The sequence below is a fragment of the Scyliorhinus canicula genome, chromosome 17, assembly GCF_902713615.1.
Source record: "Scyliorhinus canicula chromosome 17, sScyCan1.1, whole genome shotgun sequence".
Taxonomy (NCBI): domain Eukaryota; kingdom Metazoa; phylum Chordata; class Chondrichthyes; order Carcharhiniformes; family Scyliorhinidae; genus Scyliorhinus; species Scyliorhinus canicula.
The window spans coordinates 108,850,498-108,871,492 of record NC_052162.1 but is presented as its reverse complement, the minus strand read 5'-3'; the positions used below and the strand labels follow the sequence as shown (position 1 = coordinate 108,871,492).

General features: G+C 47.6%; 8 non-coding genes across 8 annotated transcripts; all 8 read left to right on the top strand.

Annotated features, from left to right (window-relative positions):
- Positions 1-534: 534 nt before the first annotated feature.
- trnae-uuc lies at positions 535-606 on the top strand. Its single transcript has one exon. It is a non-coding gene; the product is annotated as a tRNA-Glu (tRNA).
- Positions 607-3,365: 2,759 nt separating this feature from the next.
- On the top strand, positions 3,366-3,437 carry trnae-cuc. The gene has a single exon. It is a non-coding gene; the product is annotated as a tRNA-Glu (tRNA).
- Positions 3,438-6,203: 2,766 nt separating this feature from the next.
- On the top strand, positions 6,204-6,275 carry trnae-cuc. The gene has a single exon. It is a non-coding gene; the product is annotated as a tRNA-Glu (tRNA).
- A 2,777-nt stretch (positions 6,276-9,052) lies between these two features.
- Positions 9,053-9,124, top strand: trnae-uuc. The gene has a single exon. It is a non-coding gene; the product is annotated as a tRNA-Glu (tRNA).
- Positions 9,125-11,899: 2,775 nt separating this feature from the next.
- trnae-cuc lies at positions 11,900-11,971 on the top strand. The gene has a single exon. It is a non-coding gene; the product is annotated as a tRNA-Glu (tRNA).
- Positions 11,972-14,753: 2,782 nt separating this feature from the next.
- Positions 14,754-14,825, top strand: trnae-cuc. Its single transcript has one exon. It is a non-coding gene; the product is annotated as a tRNA-Glu (tRNA).
- Positions 14,826-17,604: 2,779 nt separating this feature from the next.
- On the top strand, positions 17,605-17,676 carry trnae-cuc. The gene has a single exon. It is a non-coding gene; the product is annotated as a tRNA-Glu (tRNA).
- A 2,779-nt stretch (positions 17,677-20,455) lies between these two features.
- Positions 20,456-20,527, top strand: trnae-cuc. The gene has a single exon. It is a non-coding gene; the product is annotated as a tRNA-Glu (tRNA).
- The last annotated feature ends 468 nt before the right edge of the window (positions 20,528-20,995 follow it).

The window sequence follows — 20,995 nt, the reverse complement described above, 5'->3', positions numbered from 1 at the left end:
GTGTGGGATATCCGCGGACATTCCACGGATGAATATGAATACACACACAGCCAGCTGTCTGAATCCAAATGCACGGGGTCCTCTGAATTGGTCATTCGGGTTACGGTGAACATCCGCGCACCTTGTCGCCTCCCGGAATGTTGTGATTTTCTTGCCAGTGTTGATGGATTTCCTGTGGCGTGGGCTCCTGCTCTGAAAGCAAACCCCATGTTAACCAATCCCGCCGTATGAACGGCAGATAAATGAACTTAACCTGCATCTCGGACAACATGAAAAAAACAGGAATGAGTTCGGCCAAGATTGATCACTGGAACTCTCACATGCTCTCCATTAAAACACACAAAGAGAGAATCATACCCTAGACCAACGACCCACGGTGAGTAAGATGTTCAAACCAAATCAGACATCGGTCGTGTAAGGCGAAAATGCAGCAAAACACATGAAGTCAAGCAGCATTGTGCAATTCGATCTGTCACATCGATATCAGGAGAAAGTCAGCACTCCAGGCCAATGCGGAAAGCTTGCACTCCAACCTCCCTGGTGGTCTAGTGGTTAGGATTCGGCGCTTTCACCGCCGCGGCCCGGGTTCGATTCCCGGTCAGGGAATGTAAGTTTGTTCTTTACATCCAATCGACCTTTCTGGTCGAAAACAGAACAGAATCGCAGGTGGGAGATTTCTTCTTACGCTTTCGAGCTGCAATAGTTACATGCAGCAGGACGCGAGCCAAGACGGAGGCAGAAAGCGAATGGCAGTGAAAGATTGCAAAGCGATGATCATGGTACAAAGTGTTAATGGCGCAGATTTTAACATTTAAACAGAAACAAATATTTCAGCCGCAAACCCCAGTTTCAATCCCGTTCCAGATTGCGCCCCATTTCCTCAGCGTCCAAAAGTTTCTCCATCTCACCTTTCAATCTCCTCAAAGATTGCCGTTTCCTAGACGTCCCTGCGTGCCGGTGGCACTGTGGTTAGCACTGCTGCATCACAGCGCCCCTCGATTTCAATCCGGGCCTGGGCCACTGTGTGTGCGGAGTCTGCACACCCTCCCGTGTCTGCTTGGGTTTGATCATGGTGCTGCGCTTTCTCCCACAGAGATATGCAGTTTTGGTCGATTTTGGTTGATATTTTGTTCCTTAGTGTCCAGGACTGTGCAGTTCGCCTCATGAAGTTCTGGGACAATGGACGGATCTGTGTATGGGCCAAGTGCTCATTTGGCCCATTTGGCCGAATGGTCCCTTCTGCACTGTAGTAATTCTATATTACAATTTTCTATTCCCAAACCTTTTGGTGAGGAAATAGAAGTCTCCTTATCTAAATCCTAAATGGCTGACACGTCATCCGGAGAATGTGAGCCCAATTCTCGACACCCCAGTCACAGGCAGCGGAGGTACGACGGGGAAAACGCACTCTCAGCATTTGCACTGTGAAACTCTCACGGAAATTCATCGTAGCGAATCTCTCCTGTCAGGAGAACTGTCTCATCTGAGGAATCAACCCTGGTTCGGTTAAACTGGCTGACATTGGTTAGCCATGGGCGGCGCGAGAATAGAGGTAATATAGAGGAATGGTGGAAACTAGATAGACTCACAGAGAGAGTGATTGTGAGAGAGAAAGCGACTGAAGGAGATATAGAGAGACAAATAGACGTGGAATGGACGTCCACAACCCTCGAATAATTAAGAATACACACACAGCCAGCTGTCTCAACCACAATGCACGGGGTCATCTGAATTGGTCATTGGGGTCATTGGTGTGTTGTGTTCATGAATTCACTGCGGTGTGGGCACCTGCTCTGAAACCAACCGCCATGTAAACACACCCCGCCGCATGCAGGTGAAAAATGAACTTCACTTTCATCATGGCAAATGGAAAAAGAGGCGTGAGTTCGTCCGGGATTTGTACCTCTCATCGCTTGGAAGCTCTCCATTATAACATCTGAAGACAGAATCATACACCTACATCAACGAACCACCGTTGAATTAGACGTTCAAAGCCTATCAGACGTCGCACGTGAAAGGCGAAAATGCTGGACTGGTGTTAGCACAGTATGAAGTCTTACAACACCAGGTTAAAGTCCAACAGGTTTGTTTCAAACACTAGCTTTCGGAGCACTGCTCCGAACCAGTCCTCCGAAAGCTAGAGTTTCAAACAAACCTGTTGGACTTTAACCTGGTGCTGTAAGACTTATTACAGTCCACAGATATGCAGGTTTGGTGAATTACCATGTTACCTTGTTCCTTAGCATACAGAGTTTTGCATCTCACGTTATGGTGTTATTGGGAATATGTGAAATCTGTTTGCGAGTCAAGTGCTCATTTGAAAGGTCGGTGCAGACGCAATGGGCCGAATTGTCTCTTCCCGCACTCCAGATATTCTATTTAATTCTATTCTATTCTCAAGCCTGTCGATGAGAAAATAGATGTCTCCTCACCTTTGTCTTAAATGGCTTCCACATCAACAGGAGAATTGGGCACCAATTCTAGACACCCAGCCGGAGAGGTGGATGGGGCGAGTCTGGTGAGGGGGAAACACCCTCTCAGAATTTCCACTGTGAAACCCTTTCCGATATTGAGACTATTCGAACGGATAACCTCCCATTTTACTAAATTTCAAAGACATCAGTGTCATCGCAGTGAATCTCTCCAGCCAGGACAGCTGCCTCATCGCAGGCATCAACCCTGGCTTGGTTCAGCTGGCTAACATTGGTTAGCCACGGGCAGCGAGAGAATAGAAAGAAAAAACAGGAGAAGTCGAAAACTCGATAGTGCCACAGAAGGAGAGACTGTGAGAAAGAGACCGAGGGAGCTTTACAGAGTCAAATTGAAAGAGAGTGTGGGATATCCGCGGACATCCCACGGATGAATATGAATACACACACTGCCAGCAGTCTGAATCCAAATGCACGGGGTCCTCTGAATTGGTCATTCGGGTTACGGTGAACATCCGCGCACCTTGTCGCCTCCCGGAATGTTGTGATTTTCTTGCCAGTGTTGATGGATTTCCTGTGGCGTGGGCTCCTGCTCTGAAAGCAAACCCCATTTTAACCAATCCCGCCGTATGAACGGCAGATAAATGAACTTAACCTGCATCTCGGACAACATGAAAAAAAGAGGAATGAGTTCGGCCAAGATTGATCACTGGAACTCTCACATGCTCTCCATTAAAACACACAAAGAGAGAATCATACCCTAGACCAACGACCCACGGTGAGTAAGATGTTCAAACCAAATCAGACATCGGTCGTGTAAGGCGAAAATGCAGCAAAACACATGAAGTCAAGCAGCATTGTGCAATTCGATCAGTTACATCGATATCAGGAGAAAGTCAGCACTCCAGGCCAATGCGGAAAGCTTGCACTCCAACCTCCCTGGTGGTCTAGTGGTTAGGATTCTGCGCTCTCACCGCCGCGGCCCGGGTTCGATTCCCGGTCAGGGAATGTAAGTTTGTTCTTCACATCCAATCCTGCCATCCTTTCTGGTCTAAAACAGTGCAGAATCGCAGGTGGGAGATTTCTTCTTTCGCTTTCGAGCTGCAATAGTTACATGCAGCAGGAGCGAGCCAAGACGGAGGCAGAAAGCGAATGGCAGTGAAAGATTGCCAAGCGCTGATCATGGTACAAAGTGTTAATGGCGCAGATTTTTAACATTTAAACAGAAACAAATATTTCAGCCGCAAACCCCAGTTTCAATCCCGTTCCAGATTGCGCCCCATTTGCTGCGCGTCCAAAAATTTCTCCATCTCAGCTTTCAATCTCCTCATAGATTGCGGTTTCCTAGACGTCCCTGCGTGCCGGTGGCACTGTGGTTAGCACTGCTGCATCACAGCGCCCCTCGATTTCAATCCGGGCCTGGGCCACTGTGTGTGCGGAGTCTGCACACCCTCCCGTGTCTGCTTGGGTTTGATCATGGTGCTGCGCTTTCTCCCACAGAGATATGCAGTTTTGGTCGATTTTCGTTGATATTTTGTTCCTTAGTGTCCAGGACTGTGCAGTTCGCCTCATGAAGTTCTGGGACAATGGACGGATCTGTGTATGGGCCAAGTGCTCATTTGGCCCATTTGGCCGAATGGTCCCTTCTGCACTGTAGTAATTCTATATTACAATTTTCTATTCCCAAACCTTTTGGTGAGGAAATAGAAGTCTCCTTATCTAAATCCTAAATGGCTGACACGTCATCCGGAGAATGTGAGCCCAATTCTCGACACCCCAGTCAGAGGCAGCGGAGGTACGACTGGCAAAACGCACTCTCAGCATTTGCACTGTGAAACTCTCACGGGAATTTATCGTAGCGAATCTCTCCTGTCAGGAGAACTGTCTCATCTGAGGAATCAACCCTGGTTCGGTTAAACTGGCTGACATTGGTTAGCCATGGGCGGCGCGAGAATAGAGGTAATATAGAGGAATGGTGGAAACTAGATAGACTCACAGAGAGAGTGACTATGAGAGAGAAAGCGACTGAAGGAGATATAGAGAGACAAATAGACGTGGAATGGACGTCCACAACCCTCGAATAATTAAGAATACACACACAGCCAGCTGTCTCAACCACAATGCACGGGGTCATCTGAATTGGTCATTGGGGTCATTGGTGTGTTGTGTTCATGAATTCACTGCGGTGTGGGCACCTGCTCTGAAACCAACCGCCATGTAAACCATCCCTGCCGTATGCAGGTGAAAAATGAACTTCACTTTCATCATGGCAAATGGAAAAAGAGGCGTGAGTTCGTCCGGGATTTGTACCTCTCATCGCTTGGAAGCTCTCCATAATAACATCTGAAGACAGAATCATACACCTACATCAACGAACCACCGTTGAATTAGACGTTCAAAGCCTATCAGACGTCGCACGTGAAAGGCGAAAATGCTGGACTGGTGTTAGCACAGTATGAAGTCTTACAACACCAGGTTAAAGTCCAACAGGTTTTCTTTCAAACACTAGCTTTCGGAGCACTGCTCTGAACCAGTCCTCCGAAAGCTAGAGTTTCAAACAAACCTGTTGGACTTTAACCTGGTGCTGTAAGACTTATTACAGTCCACAGATATGCAGGTTTGGTGAATTACCATGATAAATTGTTCCATAGCATACAGAGTTTTGCATCTCACGTTATGGTGTTATTGGGAATATGTGAAATCTGTTTGCGAGTCAAGTGCTCATTTGAAAGGTCGGTGCAGACGCAATGGGCCGAATTGTCTCTTCCCGCACTCCAGATATTCTATTTCATTCTATTCTATTCTCAAGCCTGTCGATGAGAAAATAGATGTCTCCTCACCTTTGTCTTAAATGGCTTCCACATCAACAGGAGAATTGGGCCCCAATTCTAGACACCCAGCCGGAGAGGTGGATGGGGCGAGTCTGGTGAGGGGGAAACACCCTCTCAGGATTTCCACTGTGAAACCCTTTCCGATATTGAGACTATTCGAACGGATAACCTCCCATTTTACTAAATTTCAAAGACATCAGTGTCATCGCAGTGAATCTCTCCAGCCAGGACAGCTGCCTCATCGCAGGCATCAACCCTGGCTTGGTTCAGCTGGCTAACATTGGTTAGCCACAGGCAGCGAGAGAATTGAATGAAAAAACAGGAGAAGTCGAAAACTCGATAGTGCCACAGAAGGAGAGACTGTGAGAAAGAGACCGAGGGAGCTTTACAGAGTCAAATTGAAAGAGAGTGTGGGATATCCGCGGACATCCCACGGATGAATATGAATACACACACTGCCAGCAGTCTGAATCCAAATGCACGGGGTCCTCTGAATTGGTCATTCGGTTTACGGTGAACATCCGCGCACCTTGTCGCCTCCCGGAATGTTGTGATTTTCTTGCCAGTGTTGATGGATTTCCTGTGGCGTGGGCTCCTGCTCTGAAAGCAAACCCCATGTTAACCAATCCCGCCGTATGAACGGCAGATAAATGAACTTAACCTGCATCTCGGACAACATGAAAAAAACAGGAATGAGTTCGGGCCAAGATTAATCACTGGAACTCTCACATGCTCTCCATTAAAACACACAAAGAGAGAATCATACCCTAGACCAACGACCCACGGTGAGTAAGATGTTCAAACCAAATCAGACATCGGTCGTGTAAGGCGAAAATGCAGCAAAACACATGAAGTCAAGCAGCATTGTGCAATTCGATCTGTTACATCGATATCAGGAGAAAGTCAGCACTCCAGGCCAATGCGGAAAACTTGCACTCCAACCTCCCTGGTGGTCTAGTGGTTAGGATTCGGCGCTCTCACCGCCGCGGCCCGGGTTCAATTCCCGGTCAGGGAATGTAAGTTTGTTCTTTACTTCCAATCCTGCCTTCCTTTCTGGTCGAAAACAGTGCAGAATCGCAGGTGGGAGATTTCTTCTTACGCTTTCGAGCTGCAATAGTTACATGCAGCAGGAGCGAGCCAAGACGAAGGCAGAAAGCGAATGGCAGTGAAAGATTGCAAAGCGCTGATCATGGTACAAAGTGTCAATGGCGCAGATTTTAACATTTAAACAGAAACAAATATTTCAGCCGCAAACCCCAGTTTCAATCCCGATCCAGATTGCGCCCCATTTCCTTAGCGTCCAAAAATTTCTCCATCTCAGCTTTCAATCTCCTCATAGATTGCGGTTTCCTAGACGTCCCTGCGTGCCGGTGGCACTGTGGTTAGCACTGCTGCATCACAGCGCCCCTCGATTTCAATCCGGGCCTGGGCCACTGTGTGTGCGGAGTCTGCACACCCTCCCGTGTCTGCTTGGGTTTGATCATGGTGCTGCGCTTTCTCCCACAGAGATATGCAGTTTTGGTCGATTTTGGTTGATATTTTGTTCCTTAGTGTCCAGGACAGTGCAGTTCGCCTCATGAAGTTGTGGGACAATGGACGGATCTGTGTATGGGCCAAGTGCTCATTTGCAGGTCGGTGCAGTCACAGTGGGCCGAATGGCCCCTTCTGCACTGTAGTAATTCTATATTACTATTTTCTATTCCCAAACCTTTTGGTGAGGAAATAGAAGTCTCCTCATCTAAATCCTAAATGGCTGACACGTCATCCGGAGAATGTGAGCCCAATTGTCGACACCCCAGTCACAGGGAGCGGAGGTACGACGGGGAAAACGCACTCTCAGCATTTGCACTGTGAAACTCTCACGGAAATTCATCGTAGCGAAACTCTCCTGTCAGGAGAACTGTCTCATCTGAGGAATCAACACTGGTTCGGTTAAACTGGCTGACATTGGTTAGCCATGGGCGGCGCGAGAATAGAGGTAATATAGAGGAATGGTGGAAACTAGATAGACTCACAGAGAGAGTGACTATGAGAGAGAAAGCGACTGAAGGAGATATAGAGAGACAAATAGACGTGGAATGGACGTCCACAACCCTCGAATAATTAAGAATACACACACAGCCAGCTGTCTCAACCACAATGCACGGGGTCATCTGAATTGGTCATTGGGGTCATTGGTGTGTTGTGTTCATGAATTCACTGCGGTGTGGGCACCTGCTCTGAAACCAACCGCCATGTAAACCAACCCCGCCGTATGCAGGTGAAAAATGAACTTCACTTTCATCATGGCAAATGGAAAAAGAGGCGTGAGTTCGTCCGGGATTTGTACCACTCATCGCTTGGAAGCTCTCCATAATAACATCTGAAGACAGAATCATACACCTACATCAACGAACCACCGTTGAATTAGACGTTCAAAGCCTATCAGACGTCGCACGTGAAAGGCGAAAATGCTGGACTGGTGTTAGCACAGTATGAAGTCTTACAACACCAGGTTAAAGTCCAACAGGTTTGTTTCAAACACTAGCTTTCGGAGCACTGCTCCGAACCAGTCCTCCGAAAGCTAGAGTTTCAAACAAACCTGTTGGACTTTAACCTGGTGCTGCAAGACTTATTACAGTCCACAGATATGCAGGTTTGGTGAATTACCATGTTACATTGTTCCTTAGCATACAGAGTTTTGCATCTCACGTTATGGTGTTATTGGGAATATGTGAAATCTGTTTGCGAGTCAAGTGCTCATTTGAAAGGTCGGTGCAGACGCAATGGGCCGAATTGTCTCTTCCCGCACTCCAGATATTCTATTTCATTCTATTCTATTCTCAAGCCTGTCGATGAGAAAATAGATGTCTCCTCACCTTTGTCTTAAATGGCTTCCACATCAACAGGAGAATTGGGCCCCAATTCTAGACACCCAGCCGGAGAGGTGGATGGGGCGAGTCTGGTGAGGGGGAAACACCCTCTCAGGATTTCCACTGTGAAACCCTTTCCGATATTGAGACTATTCGAACGGATAACCTCCCATTTTACTAAATTTCAAAGACATCAGTGTCATCGCAGTGAATCTCTCCAGCCAGGACAGCTGCCTCATCGCAGGCATCAACCCTGGCTTGGTTCAGCTGGCTAACATTGGTTAGCCACGGGCAGCGAGAGAATAGAAAGAAAAAACAGGAGAAGTCGAAAACTCGATAGTGCCACAGAAGGAGAGACTGTGAGAAAGAGACCGAGGGAGCTTTACAGAGTCAAATTGAAAGAGAGTGTGGGATATCCGCGGACATCCCACGGATGAATATGAATACACACACTGCCAGCAGTCTGAATCCAAATGCACGGGGTCCTCTGAATTGGTCATTCGGGTTACGGTGAACATCCACGCACCTTGTCGCCTCCCGGAATGTTGTGATTTTCTTGCCAGTGTTGATGGATTTCCTGTGGCGTGGGCTCCTGCTCTGAAAGCAAACCCCATGTTAACCAATCCCGCCGTATGAACGGCAGATAAATGAACTTAACCTGCATCTCGGACAACATGAAAAAAACAGGAATGAGTTCGGGCCAAGATTGATCACTGGAACTCTCACATGCTCTCCATTAAAACACACAAAGAGAGAATCATACCCTAGACCAACGACCCACGGTGAGTAAGATGTTCAAACCAAATCAGACATCGGTCGTGTAAGGCGAAAATGCAGCAAAGCACATGAAGTCAAGCAGCATTGTGCAATTCGATCTGTCACATCGATATCAGGAGAAAGTCAGCACTCCAGGCCAATGCGGAAAGCTGGCACTCTAACCTCCCTGGTGGTCTAGTGGTTAGGATTCGGCGCTTTCACCGCCGCGGCCCGGGTTCGATTCCCGGTCAGGGAATGTAAGTTTGTTCTTTACATCCAATCGACCTTTCTAGTCGAAAACAGAACAGAATCGCAGGTGGGAGATTTCTTCTTACGCTTTCGAGCTGCAATAGTTACATGCAGCAGGACGCGAGCCAAGACGGAGGCAGAAAGCGAATGGCAGTGAAAGATTGCAAAGCGATGATCATGGTACAAAGTGTTACTGGCGCAGATTTTAACATTTAAACAGGAAGAAATATTTCAGCCGCAAACCCCAGTTTCAATCCCGTTCCAGATTGCGCCCCATTTCCTCAGCGTCCAAAAGTTTCTCCATCTCACCTTTCAATCTCCTCAAAGATTGCCGTTTCCTAGACGTCCCTGCGTGCCGGTGGCACTGTGGTTAGCACTGCTGCATCACAGCGCCCCTTGATTTCAATCCGGGCCTGGGCCACTGTGTGTGTGGAGTCTGCACACCCTCCAGTGTCTGCTTGGGTTTGATCATGGTGCTGCGCTTTCTCCCACAGAGATATGCAGTTTTGGTCGATTTTGGTTGATAGTTTGTTCCTTAGTGTCCAGGACTGTGCAGTTCGCCTCATGAAGTTCTGGGACAATGGACGGATCTGTGTATGGGCCAAGTGCTCATTTGCAGGTCGGTGCAGTCACAGTGGGCCGAATGGCCCCTTCTGCACTGTAGTAATTCTATATTACTATTTTCTATTCCCAAACCTTTTGGTGAGGAAATAGAAGTCTCCTCATCTAAATCCTAAATGGCTGACACGTCATCCGGAGAATGTGAGCCCAATTCTCGACACCCCAGTCACAGGGAGCGGAGGTACGACGGGGAAAACGCACTCTCAGCATTTGCACTGTGAAACTCTCACGGAAATTCATCGTAGCGAAACTTCTCCTGTCAGGAGAACTGTCTCATCTGAGGAATCAACCCTGGTTCGGTTAAACTGGCTGACATTGGTTAGCCATGGGCGGCGCGAGAATAGAGGTAATATAGAGGAATGGTGGAAACTAGATAGACTCACAGAGAGAGTGACTATGAGAGAGAAAGCGACTGAAGGAGATATAGAGAGACAAATAGACGTGGAATGGACGTCCACAACCCTCGAATAATTAAGAATACACACACAGCCAGCTGTCTCAACCACAATGCACGGGGTCATCTGAATTGGTCATTGGGGTCATTGGTGTGTTGTGTTCATGAATTCACTGCGGTGTGGGCACCTGCTCTGAAAACCAACCGCCATGTAAACCATCCCCGCCGTATGCAGGTGAAAAATGAACTTCACTTTCATCATGGCAAATGGAAAAAGAGGCGTGAGTTCGTCCGGGATTTGTACCTCTCATCGCTTGGAAGCTCTCCATAATAACATCTGAAGACAGAATCATACACCTACATCAACGAACCACCGTTGAATTAGACGTTCAAAGCCTATCAGACGTCGCACGTGAAAGGCGAAAATGCTGGACTGGTGTTAGCACAGTATGAAGTCTTACAACACCAGGTTAAAGTCCAACAGGTTTGTTTCAAACACTAGCTTTCGGAGCACTGCTCCGAACCAGTCCTCCGAAAGCTAGAGTTTCAAACAAACCTGTTGGACTTTAACCTGGTGCTGTAAGACTTATTACAGTCCACAGATATGCAGGTTTGGTGAATTACCATGATACATTGTTCCTTAGCATACAGAGTTTTGCATCTCACGTTATGGTGTTATTGGGAATATGTGAAATCTGTTTGCGAGTCAAGTGCTCATTTGAAAGGTCGGTGCAGACGCAATGGGCCGAATTGTCTCTTCCCGCACTCCAGATATTCTATTTCATTCTATTCTATTCTCAAGCCTGTCGATGAGAAAATAGATGTCTCCTCACCTTTGTCTTAAATGGCTTCCACATCAACAGGAAAATTGGGCCCCAATTCTAGACACCCAGCCGGAGAGGTGGATGGGGCGAGTCTGGTGAGGGGGAAACACCCTCTCAGGATTTCCACTGTGAAACCCTTTCCGATATTGAGACTATTCGAACGGATAACTTCCCATTTTACTAAATTTCAAAGACATCAGTGTCATCGCAGTGAATCTCTCCAGCCAGGACAGCTGCCTCATCGCAGGCATCAACCCTGGCTTGGTTCAGCTGGCTAACATTGGTTAGCCACAGGCAGCGAGAGAATTGAATGAAAAAACAGGAGAAGTCGAAAACTCGATAGTGCCACAGAAGGAGAGACTGTGAGAAAGAGACCGAGGGAGCTTTACAGAGTCAAATTGAAAGAGAGTGTGGGATATCCGCGGACATCCCACGGATGAATATGAATACACACACTGCCAGCAGTCTGAATCCAAATGCACGGGGTCCTCTGAATTGGTCATTCGGGTTACGGTGAACATCCGCGCACCTTGTCGCCTCCCGGAATGTTGTGATTTTCTTGCCAGTGTTGATGGATTTCCTGTGGCGTGGGCTCCTGCTCTGAAAGCAAACCCCATGTTAACCAATCCCGCCGTATGAACGGCAGATAAATGAACTTAACCTGCATCTCGGACAACATGAAAAAAACAGGAATGAGTTCGGGCCAAGATTAATCACTGGAACTCTCACATGCTCTCCATTAAAACACACAAAGAGAGAATCATACCCTAGACCAACGACCCACGGTGAGTAAGATGTTCAAACCAAATCAGACATCGGTCGTGTAAGGCGAAAATGCAGCAAAACACATGACGTCAAGCAGCATTGTGCAATTCGATCTGTCACATCGATATCAGGAGAAAGTCAGCACTCCAGGCCAATGCGGAAAACTTGCACTCCAACCTCCCTGGTGGTCTAGTGGTTAGGATTCGGCGCTCTCACCGCCGGGGCCCGGGTTCGATTCCCGGTCAGGGAATGTAAGCTTGTTCTTCACATCCAATCCTGCCATCCTTTCTGGTCTAAAACAGTGCAGAATCGCAGGTGGGAGATTTCTTCTTTCGCTTTCGAGCTGCAATAGTTACATGCAGCAGGAGCGAGCCAAGACGGAGGCAGAAAGCGAATGGCAGTGAAAGATAGCAAAGCGCTGATCATGGTACAAAGTGTTAATGGCGCAGATTTTTAACATTTAATCAGAAACAAAATATTTCAGCCGCAAACCACAGTTTCAATCCCGTTCCAGATTGCGCCCCATTTGCTGAGCGTCCAAAAATTTCTCCATCTCAGCTTTCAATCTCCTCATAGATTGCGGTTTCCTAGACGTCCCTGCGTGCCGGTGGCACTGTGGTTAGCACTGCTGCATCACAGCGCCCCTTTATTTCAATCCGGGCCTGGGCCACTGTGTGTGCGGAGTCTGCACACCCTCCCGTGTCTGCTTGGGTTTGATCATGGTGCTGCGCTTTCTCCCACAGAGATACGCAGTTTTGGTCGATTTTGGTTGATATTTTGTTCCTTAGTGTCCAGGACAGTGCAGTTCGCCTCATGAAGTTGTGGGACAATGGACGGATCTGTGTATGGGCCAAGTGCTCATTTGCAGGTCGGTGCAGTCACAGTGGGCCGAATGGCCCCTTCTGCACTGTAGTAATTCTATATTACTATTTTCTATTCCCAAACCTTTTGGTGAGGAAATAGAAGTCTCCTCATCTAAATCCTAAATGGCTGACACGTCATCCGGAGAATGTGAGCCCAATTCTCGACACCCCAGTCACAGGGAGCGGAAGTACGACGGGGAAAACGCACTCTCAGCATTTGCACTGTGAAACTCTCACGGAAATTCATCGTAGCGAAACTCTCCTGTCAGGAGAACTGTCTCATCTGAGGAATCAACCCTGGTTCGGTTAAACTGGCTGACATTGGTTAGCCATGGGCGGCGCGAGAATAGAGGTAATATAGAGGAATGGTGGAAACTAGATAGACTCACAGAGAGAGTGACTATGAGAGAGAAAGCGACTGAAGGAGATATAGAGAGACAAATAGACGTGGAATGGACGTCCACAACCCTCGAATAATTAAGAATACACACACAGCCAGCTGTCTCAACCACAATGCACGGGGTCATCTGAATTGGTCATTGGGGTCATTGGTGTGTTGTGTTCATGAATTCACTGCGGTGTGGGCACCTGCTCTGAAAACCAACCGCCATGTAAACCATCCCTGCCGTATGCAGGTGAAAAATGAACTTCACTTTCATCATTGGCAAATGGAAAAAGAGGCGTGAGTTCGTCCGGGATTTGTACCTCTCATCGCATTGGAAGCTCTCCATAATAACATCTGAAGACAGAATCATACACCGACATCAACGAACCACCGTTGAATTAGACGTTCAAAGCCAATCAGACGTCGCACGTGAAAGGCGAAAATGCTGGACTGGTGTTAGCACAGTATGAAGTCTTACAACACCAGGTTAAAGTCCAACAGGTTTGTTTCAAACACTAGCTTTCGGAGCACTGCTCCGAACCAGTCCTCCGAAAGCTAGAGTTTCAAACAAACCTGTTGGACTTTAACCTGGTGCTGTAAGACTTATTACAGTCCACAGATATGCAGGTTTGGTGAATTACCATGATACATTGTTCCTTAGCATACAGAGTTTTGCATCTCACGTTATGGTGTTATTGGGAATATGTGAAATCTGTTTGCGAGTCAAGTGCTCATTTGAAAGGTCGGTGCAGACGCAATGGGCCGAATTGTCCTCTTCCCGCACTCCAGATATTCTATTTCATTCTATTCTATTCTCAAGCCTGTCGATGAGAAAATAGATGTCTCCTCACCTTTGTCTTAAATGGCTTCCACATCAACAGGAAAATTGGGCCCCAATTCTAGACACCCAGCCGGAGAGGTGGATGGGGCGAGTCTGGTGAGGGGGAAACACCCTCTCAGGATTTCCACTGTGAAACCCTTTCCGATATTGAGACTATTCGAACGGATAACCTCCCATTTTACTAAATTTCAAAGACATCAGTGTCATCGCAGTGAATCTCTCCAGCCAGGACAGCTGCCTCATCGCAGGCATCAACCCTGGCTTGGTTCAGCTGGCTAACATTGGTTAGCCACAGGCAGCGAGAGAATTGAATGAAAAAACAGGAGAAGTCGAAAACTCGATAGTGCCACAGAAGGAGAGACTGTGAGAAAGAGACCGAGGGAGCTTTACAGAGTCAAATTGAAAGAGAGTGTGGGATATCCGCGGACATCCCACGGATGAATATGAATACACACACTGCCAGCAGTCTGAATCCAAATGCACGGGGTCCTCTGAATTGGTCATTCGGGTTACGGTGAACATCCGCGCACCTTGTCGCCTCCCGGAATGTTGTGATTTTCTTGCCAGTGTTGATGGATTTCCTGTGGCGTGGGCTCCTGCTCTGAAAGCAAACCCCATGTTAACCAATCCCGCCGTATGAACGGCAGATAAATGAACTTAACCTGCATCTCGGACAACATGAAAAAAACAGGAATGAGTTCGGGCCAAGATTAATCACTGGAACTCTCACATGCTCTCCATTAAAACACACAAAGAGAGAATCATACCCTAGACCAACGACCCACGGTGAGTAAGATGTTCAAACCAAATCAGACATCGTCGTGTAAGGCGAAAATGCAGCAAAACACATGAAGTCAAGCAGCATTGTGCAATTCGATCTGTTACATCGATATCAGGAGAAAGTCAGCACTCCAGGCCAATGCGGAAAGCTTGCACTCCAACCTCCCTGGTGGTCTAGTGGTTAGGATTCGGCGCTCTCACCGCCGCGGCCCGGGTTCGATTCCCGGTCAGGGAATGTAAGTTTGTTCTTCACATCCAATCCTGCCATCCTTTCTGGTCTAAAACAGTGCAGAATCGCAGGTGGGAGATTTCTTCTTTCGCTTTCGAGCTGCAATAGTTACATGCAGCAGGAGCGAGCCAAGACGGAGGCAGAAAGCGAATGGCAGTGAAAGATAGCAAAGCGCTGATCATGGTACAAAGTGTTAATGGCGCAGATTTTTAACATTTAATCAGAAACAAATATTGCAGCCGCAAACCACAGTTTCAATCCCGTTCCAGATTGCGCCCCATTTGCTGAGCGTCCAAAAATTTCTCCATCTCAGCTTTCAATCTCCTCATAGATTGCGGTTTCCTAGACGTCCCTGCGTGCCGGTGGCACTGTGGTTAGCACTGCTGCATCACAGCGCCCCTTTATTTCAATCCGGGCCTGGGCCACTGTGTGTGCGGAGTCTGCACACCCTCCCGTGTCTGCTTGGGTTTGATCATGGTGCTGCGCTTTCTCCCACAGAGATATGCAGTTTTGGTCGATTTTGGTTGATATTTTGTTCCTTAGTGTCCAGGACAGTGCAGTTCGCCTCATGAAGTTGTGGGACAATGGACGGATCTGTGTATGGGCCAAGTGCTCATTTGCAGGTCGGTGCAGTCACAGTGGGCCGAATGGCCCCTTCTGCACTGTAGTAATTCTATATTACTATTTTCTATTCCCAAACCTTTTGGTGAGGAAATAGAAGTCTCCTCATCTAAATCCTAAATGGCTGACACGTCATCCGGAGAATGTGAGCCCAATTCTCGACACCCCAGTCACAGGGAGCGGAAGTACGACGTGGAAAACGCACTCTCAGCATTTGCACTGTGAAACTCTCACGGAAATTCATCGTAGCGAAACTCTCCTGTCAGGAGAACTGTCTCATCTGAGGAATCAACCCTGGTTCGGTTAAACTGGCTGACATTGGTTAGCCATGGGCGGCGCGAGAATAGAGGTAATATAGAGGAATGGTGGAAACTAGATAGACTCACAGAGAGAGTGACTATGAGAGAGAAAGCGACTGAAGGAGATATAGAGAGACAAAGAGACGTGGAATGGACGTCCACAACCCCCGAATAATTAAGAATACACACACAGCCAGCTGTCTCAACCACAATGCACGGGGTCATCTGAATTGGTCATTGGGGTCATTGGTGTGTTGTGTTCATGAATTCACTGCGGTGTGGGCACCTGCTCTGAAAACCAACCGCCATGTAAACCATCCCTGCCGTATGCAGGTGAAAAATGACCTTCACTTTCATCATGGCAAATGGAAAAAGAGGCGTGAGTTCGTCCGGGATTTGTACCTCTCATCGCTTGGAAGCTCTCCATAATAACATCTGAAGACAGAATCATACACCTACATCAACGAACCACCGTTGAATTAGACGTTCAAAGCCAATCAGACGTCGCACGTGAAAGGCGAAAATGCTGGACTGGTGTTAGCACAGTATGAAGTCTTACAACACCAGGTTAAAGTCCAACAGGTTTGTTTCAAACACTAGCTTTCGGAGCACTGCTCCGAACCAGTCCTCCGAAAGCTAGAGTTTCAAACAAACCTGTTGGACTTTAACCTGGTGCTGTAAGACTTATTACAGTCCACAGATATGCAGGTTTGGTGAATTACCATGATACATTGTTCCTTAGCATACAGAGTTTTGCATCTCACGTTATGGTGTTATTGGGAATATGTGAAATCTGTTTGCGAGTCAAGTGCTCATTTGAAAGGTCGGTGCAGACGCAATGGGCCGAATTGTCTCTTCCCGCACTCCAGATATTCTATTTCATTCTATTCTATTCTCAAGCCTGTCGATGAGAAAATAGATGTCTCCTCACCTTTGTCTTAAATGGCTTCCACATCAACAGGAAAATTGGGCCCCAATTCTAGACACCCAGCCGGAGAGGTGGATGGGGCGAGTCTGGTGAGGGGGAAACACCCTCTCAGGATTTCCACTGTGAAACCCTTTCCGATATTGAGACTATTCGAACGGATAACCTCCCATTTTACTAAATTTCAAAGACATCAGTGTCATCGCAGTGAATCTCTCCAGCCAGGACAGCTGCCTCATCGCAGGCATCAACCCTGGCTTGGTTCAGCTGGCTAACATTGGTTAGCCACAGGCAGCGAGAGAATTGAATGAAAAAAACAGGAGAAGTCGAAAACTCGATAGTGCCACAGAAGGAGAGACTGTGAGAAAGAGACCGAGGGAGCTTTACAGAGTCAAATTGAAAGAGAGTGTGGGATATCCGCGGACATCCCACGGATGAATATGAATACACACACTGCCAGCAGTCTGAATCCAAATGCACGGGGTCCTCTGAATTGGTCATTCGGTTACGGTGAACATCCGCGCACCTTGTCGCCTCCCGGAATGTTGTGATTTTCTTGCCAGTGTTGATGGATTTCCTGTGGCGTGGGCTCCTGCTCTGAAAGCAACCCCCATGTTAACCAATCCCGCCGTATGAACGGCAGACAAATGAACTTAACCTGCATCTCGGACAACATGAAAAAAACAGGAATGAGTTCGGGCCAAGATTAATCACTGGAACTCTCACATGCTCTCCATTAAAACACACAAAGAGAGAAACATACCCTAGACCAACGACCCACGGTGAGTAAGATGTTCAAACCAAATCAGACATCGGTCGTGTAAGGCGAAAATGCAGCAAAACACATGACGTCAAGCAGCATTGTGCAATTCGATCTGTCACATCGATATCAGGAGAAAGTCAGCACTCCAGGCCAATGCGGAAAACTTGCACTCCAACCTCCCTGGTGGTCTAGTGGTTAGGATTCGGCGCTCTCACCGCCGGGGCCCGGGTTCGATTCCCGGTCAGGGAATGTAAGCTTGTTCTTCACATCCAATCCTGCCATCCTTTCTGGTCTAAAACAGTGCAGAATCGCAGGTGGGAGATTTCTTCTTTCGCTTTCGAGCTGCAATAGTTACATGCAGCAGGAGCGAGCCAAGACGGAGGCAGAAAGCGAATGGCAGTGAAAGATAGCAAAGCGCTGATCATGGTACAAAGTGTTAATGGCGCAGATTTTTAACATTTAATCAGAAACAAAATATTTCAGCCGCAAACCACAGTTTCAATCCCGTTCCAGATTGCGCCCCATTTGCTGAGCGTCCAAAAATTTCTCCATCTCAGCTTTCAATCTCCTCATAGATTGCGGTTTCCTAGACGTCCCTGCGTGCCGGTGGCACTGTGGTTAGCACTGCTGCATCACAGCGCCCCTATATTTCAATCCGGGCCTGGGCCACTGTGTGTGCGGAGTCTGCGCACCCTCCCGTGTCTGCTTGGGTTTGATCATGGTGCTGCGCTTTCTCCCACAGAGATATGCAGTTTTGGTAGATTTTGGTTGATATTTTGTTCCTTAATGTCCAGGACAGTGCAGTTCGCCTCATGAAGTTGTGGGACAATGGACGGATCTGTGTATGGGCCAAGTGCTCATTTGCAGGTCGGTGCAGTCACAGTGGGCCGAATTGCCCCTTCTGCACTGTAGTAATTCTATATTACTATTTTCTATTCCCAAACCTTTTGGTGAGGAAATAGAAGTCTCCTCATCTAAATCCTAAATGGCTGACACGTCATCCGGAGAATGTGAGCCCAATTCTCGACACCCCAGTCACAGGGAGCGGAAGTACGACGGGGAAAACGCACTCTCAGCATTTGCACTGTGAAACTCTCACGGAAATTCATCGTAGCGAAACTCTCCTGTCAGGAGAACTGTCTCATCTGAGGAATCAACCCTGGTTCGGTTAAACTGGCTGACATTGGTTAGCCATGGGCGGCGCGAGAATAGAGGTAATATAGAGGAATGGTGGAAACTAGATAGACTCACAGAGAGAGTGACTATGAGAGAGAAAGCGACTGAAGGAGATATAGAGAGACAAATAGACGTGGAATGGACGTCCACAACCCTCGAATAATTAAGAATACACACACAGCCAGCTGTCTCAACCACAATGCACGGGGTCATCTGAATTGGTCATTGGGGTCATTGGTGTGTTGTGTTCATGAATTCACTGCGGTGTGGGCACCTGCTCTGAAAACCAACCGCCATGTAAACCATCCCTGCCGTATGCAGGTGAAAAATGAACTTCACTTTCATCATGGCAAATGGAAAAAGAGGCGTGAGTTCGTCCGGGATTTGTACCTCTCATCGCATGGAAGCTCTCCATAATAACATCTGAAGACAGAATCATACACCGACATCAACGAACCACCGTTGAATTAGACGTTCAAAGCCAATCAGACGTCGCACGTGAAAGGCGAAAATGCTGGACTGGTGTTAGCACAGTATGAAGTCTTACAACACCAGGTTAAAGTCCAACAGGTTTGTTTCAAACACTAGCTTTCGGAGCACTGCTCCGAACCAGTCCTCCGAAAGCTAGAGTTTCAAACAAACCTGTTGGACTTTAACCTGGTGCTGTAAGACTTATTACAGTCCACAGATATGCAGGTTTGGTGAATTACCATGATACATTGTTCCTTAGCATACAGAGTTTTGCATCTCACGTTATGGTGTTATTGGGAATATGTGAAATCTGTTTGCGAGTCAAGTGCTCATTTGAAAGGTCGGTGCAGACGCAATGGGCCGAATTGTCCTCTTCCCGCACTCCAGATATTCTATTTCATTCTATTCTATTCTCAAGCCTGTCGATGAGAAAATAGATGTCTGCTCACCTTTGTCTTAAATGGCTTCCACATCAACAGGAAATTGGGCCCCAATTCTAGACACCCAGCCGGAGAGGTGGATGGGGCGAGTCTGGTGAGGGGGAAACACCCTCTCAGGATTTCCACTGTGAAACCCTTTCCGATATTGAGACTATTCGAACGGATAACCTCCATTTTACTAAATTTCAAAGACATCAGTGTCATCGCAGTGAATCTCTCCAGCCAGGACAGCTGCCTCATCGCAGGCATCAACCCTGGCTTGGTTCAGCTGGCTAACATTGGTTAGCCACAGGCAGCGAGAGAATTGAATGAAAAAACAGGAGAAGTCGAAAACTCGATAGTGCCACAGAAGGAGAGACTGTGAGAAAGAGACCGAGGGAGCTTTACAGAGTCAAATTGAAAGAGAGTGTGGGATATCCGCGGACATCCCACGGATGAATATGAATACACACACTGCCAGCAGTCTGAATCCAAATGCACGGGGTCCTCTGAATTGGTCATTCGGTTTACGGTGAACATCCGCGCACCTTGTCGCCTCCCGGAATGTTGTGATTTTCTTGCCAGTGTTGATGGATTTCCTGTGGCGTGGGCTCCTGCTCTGAAAGCAAACCCCATGTTAACCAATCCCGCCGTATGAACGGCAGATAAATGAACTTAACCTGCATCTCGGACAACATGAAAAAAACAGGAATGAGTTCGGGCCAAGATTAATCACTGGAACTCTCACATGCTCTCCATTAAAACACACAAAGAGAGAATCATACCCTAGACCAACGACCCACGGTGAGTAAGATGTTCAAACCAAATCAGACATCGGTCGTGTAAGGCGAAAATGCAGCAAAACACATGAAGTCAAGCAGCATTGTGCAATTCGATCAGTTACATCGATATCAGGAGAAAGTCAGCACTCCAGGCCAATGCGGAAAGCTTGCACTCCAACCTCTCTGGTGGTCTAGTGGTTAGGATTCGGCGCTCTCACCGCCGCGGCCCGGGTTCAATTCCCGGTCAGGGAATGTAAGTTTGTTCTTTACTTCCAATCCTGCCTTCCTTTCTGGTCGAAAACAGTGCAGAATCGCAGGTGGGAGATTTCTTCTTACGCTTTCGAGCTGCAATAGTTACATGCAGCAGGAGCGAGCCAAGACGAAGGCAGAAAGCGAATGGCAGTGAAAGATTTCAAAGCGCTGATCATGGTACAAAGTGTCAATGGCGCCGATTTTAACATTTAAACAGAAACAAATATTTCAGCCGCAAACCCCAGTTTCAATCCCGATCCAGATTGCTCCCCATTTCCTTAGCGTCCAAAAATTTCTCCATCTCAGCTTTCAATCTCCTCATAGATTGCGGTTTCCTAGACGTCCCTGCGTGCCGGTGGCACTGTGGTTAGCACTGCTGCATCACAGCGCCCCTCGATTTCAATCCGGGCCTGTGCCACTGTGTGTGCGGAGTCTGCACACCCTCCCGTGTCTGCTTGGGTTTGATCA